Source organism: Phaenicophaeus curvirostris, chromosome 4 (assembly GCF_032191515.1).
Source record: "Phaenicophaeus curvirostris isolate KB17595 chromosome 4, BPBGC_Pcur_1.0, whole genome shotgun sequence".
NCBI lineage: Eukaryota > Metazoa > Chordata > Aves > Cuculiformes > Cuculidae > Phaenicophaeus > Phaenicophaeus curvirostris.
The window spans coordinates 68461486-68467404 of NC_091395.1; positions in this window are offsets into that span (position 1 = coordinate 68461486).

A 5919-nucleotide genomic window follows, 5' to 3' on the forward strand; every position below is an offset into this window, starting at 1 on the left:
CTCCTGTTTTATTGCCATTGAGCACAGTATGGATTTTTTCCTTTTTTCCTTTTTTAAAAAAATATTACCTTTAAAACCAAAACCTTCTTTGTCGTTCAAGCCAAGAACTTAACGACTGAAGTAATGAGGAAGCAGCTAACTTCCTATTTCATGCTATAAATGAGCACTTTTAGTTTGGGGATTGAGTCCTAGTATATTTCTCCTTTGCACAAATAAACTGTAAAATAGTGTTATTGTTTTTCTGACCTTATTTTTCCAACAGCAAGGATCTTCAGAGGATTTGCCCAGCAGGGCATTAGAATCACAGAGAGGCTGACAGCTGCACTTTGATTCTGGGACAGTGATTTTTTGATACCACTTGCAGCTTGTTATCCCTCAGTAGGGTACGTAACAAAGATATAAGGGAGGGACACAACTAAGATGGGATAATGGTGTTTGTACCAAAGATTTCTTTTGGGACAAGAATGAGAAGGAATATCTTAAAATGCTGATTTAAAAAAAAAAAAAAGATAAAAGGACAAGGAAACCTCAGTTTATAAACTTGCATTACTGTGTTGGAGTGCCAGAAAGAAAACAGTTGTGTTTGCAGTCACGCTGAGTGAAAATCACTGTGTGCATTTTTACAAATCTTACTGTCGATATTTAAAATCAGGTTTAATGTTATAAACCTGGGATTGATGGTGATGCTTAACACCTAGTATTTTACATGACTAAGAAAGCAGGACTACCTGGTCAAGCTCCACCAGGGGAGGTTCAGGCTGGACAGCAGGAAAAAGTTTTTCATGGAAAGTGTGATTGGGCAGTGGCAGAGGCTGCCCAGGGAGGCGGTTGAGTCACCTTCCCTGGAGGGGTTTAAGGGCCGGGTGGACGAGGTGCTGAGGGACATGGTTTAGCAATTGTTGGGAATGGTTGGACTCTATGATCCGGTGGGTCTCTTCCAACCTGGTGATTCTATGATTCTATGCCTCAGCTGAATAATCAGTATGGTCTGATAGTTTTGCCAGTTGTGATGCTTGGTTGTGGTAGAAGGTGGTAGGAGGGTCTGGATACCTGGACTCCAAAAGTCTTAGACAAGCTTGAGAGTCAGCAAACATTTCTTATGGAGTTACTTGAATACAAGAACATTGACCAATTATTCTGTTGTCTCTGTTGCTGTTAAACCAGAAATTGCTACAAGAGGCCTTTTGACCTGTTGTCAATTATGAACCTGCTATCAATTACGAATCCGAAAAAGGAAACTACTCTGTAACAAGTATGAGACACAAGGCATGAGACACAAAATAAGGAAAATGAGCATCTCGCCTTTAGTTCAGTTAATAGTTCAAGGTAACTTAGCTGTCCATGTCAGCTATCCCAGAGAATAGCTACCCTGAATACGAATACTGTGAAGAGTAGGGTGAGAATAACTGTTCAGCTAGAAGTTGCATAAACTACAGTGCTTGTGAAAGCATGAAATGCTCCCTTGCCAGTTTGGCCTTTTTGGTTGTCAGTTGAAAGCTGGCATGCAGTTTGATAATCTCAGTTATGCTTTGCAGAAGTTATGATCTGCCAGGGTGTAACCATATTCTGTGTTAAGCCATCACTTCTTGCCATCAGTTTCTGCTGTACAGAGAAGCTGAGGCTGCGCCTGAGCTCAGTGTGTAGAGTTTCTTGTGAAGTAAAAATGGAGCTCCTACAGCTTTGTTGGGCTGAGGCTTTTGTCTCCCATACTGCAGCCTGTTCAGCCATAGGAACTGGTGAGGCTGCTTTCCTCTGGCATGCCTTCTGGGCACTTGGGAAAAGATAAACAAAAGCCATGACATAAAACATTTGGCAGCTTTATCATAAATGCATTAGTCATAATCTGAGACTGTGAGGGGCTATTTATTCAGGGAGCAAAAACCTTCCTGCAAAATGTGTTCCTTTTGGTCTCTGACTCGAGTTTGTTGCCGAAGCTTAACAGGCATGTTCTTTGCTTATAGTGCAGGGGACTTTAGCAGTCCCCTGGGACTCCAGCATTAAGTTGTTCTATGACATGATCATGTGTCTACCTCTGATCTTCCCCGTTTTGTCACTTATTCTAAGACAAAAGACTAACAAAGCTTTTCAGTCCTAAAGGCACTGCCTCTGACGTCTTGCATAGTTGAAATGACTGGTTATTTGTAGAAGGGTTTGGGTTTTTTTCTTCAATAAATTAGGCCTCAACGATGCAGTCAGAACACTGAGTATAAAATACTAAGAGGGTGACCTTGTATGTCATTAAATCCTTTAAAATACTAATGTTTGGGTTAGTACCATCAATCTTTAGCAACAGAGCAGGGAAGTTAGGTGGAAGAGGCATTAACTTGAGTGAAAAAACAGGACTGACATGATGAAAAAAAATTAACCTTAATCAATTAAGTCTAAAAACCACATTTAAGTAATTCTCATACCTGCAAGGTTTTGGACTGGCCTTTCACTGGGATGGGGGGGTACAATGACCTATGTAGTTCTACAGTGCAGTGTGTTCACATGAAGGATTGGATGACATTTGACTGCAATAATGCAACTGCTCGGTGATCTGGGGAAGCTTCAGGCTTGTGCATGTAACAACAGGAAGAGCTGGATTTGTTGTTTTTTAAAATGCATCTGAATTCAGATGGTGCCTGGTTGGTTACATGCAATGACTCAGAGCCAGAAGAATATACCTACGTATATTTCCCAGACATTAAATGATGATTCATGCTTACTCTGCAGCACCTCAAAGCAGAAGTTTGCTTCCAAGTCAGCAACAATCCTTGTGTAACTGTTTGGTTTTCAGACCATGTGACATTTCTACCAAATTCCTCTTCTTGCACCAAGAAAATAAAATGCTTGGGTAGACAAAAGAGTAGTAGCTGACTATTGGATCTAAGTAGAACAGCAATCCTGATATTATGCTTCAATAAGTTCCTCCACATGTAACCAGTGGGGCAATCCTTAACAAGTCGCTGCTGATTAAAGGTCCTTACCTACATGTTAATAATGATAATTTGCTTCAATCACTTTGTTAGCAGTTGCTTATGTTTTTAAGACTATGGAGAGGTGCTCAGTCCCTTTGTAACTACACACTTGCACTTTAATGAGGTGTGTTGGACACCAGGCACGGCTGGACATTGTTAGCAATATCAAGTATATTCATGTTCTCTGAGCTAAAAGGGAGTGCTTTGTTTTAGGAAAATAATTACAACTTTTACAACTACCTCTTTCTGTTTGTAAGATACCAGGAAACTCATTTATCAAAACCACAGTGAACTGCTGCTGTAATAAAAGAGCATCCTTCTCCCCTTAGAATGAGTGGGTTTGCACTACAGAAACCTTTAATGCACGAAGGGACAGCTGTGTTTGAGGTGCAGTACCCCAGCTATACTGCGGATTTCATAGAATCATAGAAAGGTTTGGGTTCAAAAGGACCATAAAGATCATCTAATTCCAACCCCCCTGCAGTGGGCAGGGACAACTCCCACTGGATCAGGCTGTTCAAGGCCCCATCCAACCTGACCTTGAACACCTCCAGGCAGCCACAGTTTCCCTGGGCAGCCTGTTACAGTGCCTCACCAGTGAAGAATTTCTTCCTAATGTCTAGCCTAAATCCTACCCCCTCCAATTTAAAGCCATCCCCCCTCTTCCTATCACTACAAGCCCTTGTGAAAATTCCCTCCCCAGCTTTCTTGTAGCCCCCTTCAGGTACTAGATGGACACTCTAAGGTCTCCCCACAGCCTTCTCTTCTCCAGCCTGAAAAACCCCAACTTTCTCAGTCTGTCCTTACAGCAGAGGTGCTTCAGCCCCCTGATTATCTTCACAACTCACCTCTGGACCCGTTCCAGCATCACTGCTGGGACTGTATTACCTTGAAGGGAAGCAGCAGTCCAGTCCAACACCTGCGCTTATTTGCTTCAAGCGCATTGTTGGTGGGTCCTTATATACTTCAGACTATGGAGACAGATGTGCTCAGTCCACACACTCGCAGTTTGATGAGGCAGCTTGGACACTGGGCATGGCAGAGCGAGGGAGCAATGCAGCATGGTGCTTTCAATATCAAGTATATTCATGTTCTCTGTGCTAAACCTCTTACTGTTTAAAGGGAGTGGTTTGGTTTAGGAACAGAGATATGCCTTTTGCAACTACCTTTTTCTGTTTGTCAGACACAAGGAAATTCATTTATCAAAGCCGCAGCCAACTGCTGCTGTAACTCAAGAGCATCCCTCTCCCCTCGGAATGAGCGTGTTTTCACTGCACAGAACCTCCATGTATGAAGGGGCAGCTGTGTTTGAGGTGCTGTGGCCCCACTACCCTACAGATTTCATAGAATCATTGAATGGTTTGGGTTGGAAGGGACCATAAAGATCACCTAATTCCACCCCCCTGCCATGATCAGGAACACCAACCACCGGCCCAGGCTCCTCCATCCAGCAGGTTTGGAGACAGGTGTGTTCAGTCCACCTGTAACCACACACTCGCAGTTTGATGAGGCAGCTTGGACACCGGGCATGGCTGAGCGAGGGAGCAACGCAGGATGGTGCTTTCGATATTGAACTATTCGTGTTCTCTGTGCTAAAGCCCTTACTGTTGATACCGTGAAAAAGGCCAAACTCAATAATCAATGCCAATTTAATTATTAAGCAGGTATTGCTTTAATAAATAATGATGCCAGACACACAGGGCATCATTTTGCTTAAAGTGTGTGTCCATTAAGGCTGGTTAGAGGACTTTTATACTGGTCAAACATACATACTCATATAGATTCCTAGAAACACTGGTGACATATTCTAGCAGGTATTGGTTAAACCTACACAGAACTCATTATCATATCTTATCACCCACTCTGGAACCTACATCACGGTTCCTTCACGTCTTCAGACTCCTCTGATGCTCTTTATCTTATCTCCTTCCTCCCTGTGTCCTCTTGGTGAGCTCAGGTCTGTCCTTTGCTCCTTCTGGGGGACTGTTCTTGTTTCAACTAGTAAACAAGCTAAACTCCTGTCACAACCACATTCACTCTTACTGCCAGCCGGCCAAGACAGAATCACAGAATCATAGAATAACCAGGTTGGAAGAGACCCACCCGATCATCGAGTCCAACCGTTCCTATCAAACACTAAACCATGCCCCTTAGCACCTTGTCCACCCGTGCCTTAAACACCTCCAGGGAAGGTGACTCAACCACCTCCCTGGGCAGCCTGTTCCAGTGCCCAATGACCCTTTCTGTGAAGAATTTTTTCCTAATGTCCAGACTAAATCTCCCCTGGTGGAGCTTGAGGCCATTCCCTCTTGTCCTGTCCCCTGTCACTTGGAAGAAGAGGCCAGCTCCCTCCTCTCTACAACCTCCTTTCAGGTAGTTGTAGAGAGCAATGAGGTCTCCCCTCAGCCTCCTCTTCTCCAGGCTAAACACCCCCAGCTCTCTCAGCCGCTCCTCATAAGGCCTGTTCTCCAGCCCCCTCACCAGCTTTGTTGCTCTTCTCTGGACTCGCTCCAGAGCCTCAACATCCTTCTTGTGGTGAGGGGCCCAGAACTGAACACAGGATTCGAGGAGCGGTCTCACCAGTGCCGAGTACAGAGGGAAAATAACCTCCGTGGACCTGCTGGTCACGCCGTTTCTGATCCAAGCCAAGATGCCATTGGCCTTCTTGGCCACCTGGGCCGCTGCTGGCTCATGTTCAGTCGCTGTCAGCAACACCCCCAGGTCCCTCTCCTCCAGGCAGCTTTCTAGACAGACTTCTCCTAGTCTGTAGCACTGCACAGGGTTGTTGTGCCCCAAAGAGTAAGACTGGAATCTTACTATTCTTCTTATTCTCAACGATTTGTTCCCTCCTTCAGTTTCCACAGGGATCGGTTTGTTTCGGGCACAGAGCTCCCCCAACCGCCTCTCTGCTCCTCCCGCGCCGCCCCCGCCCGGAACCGGAAGCGGCGGGCGGAGCCGC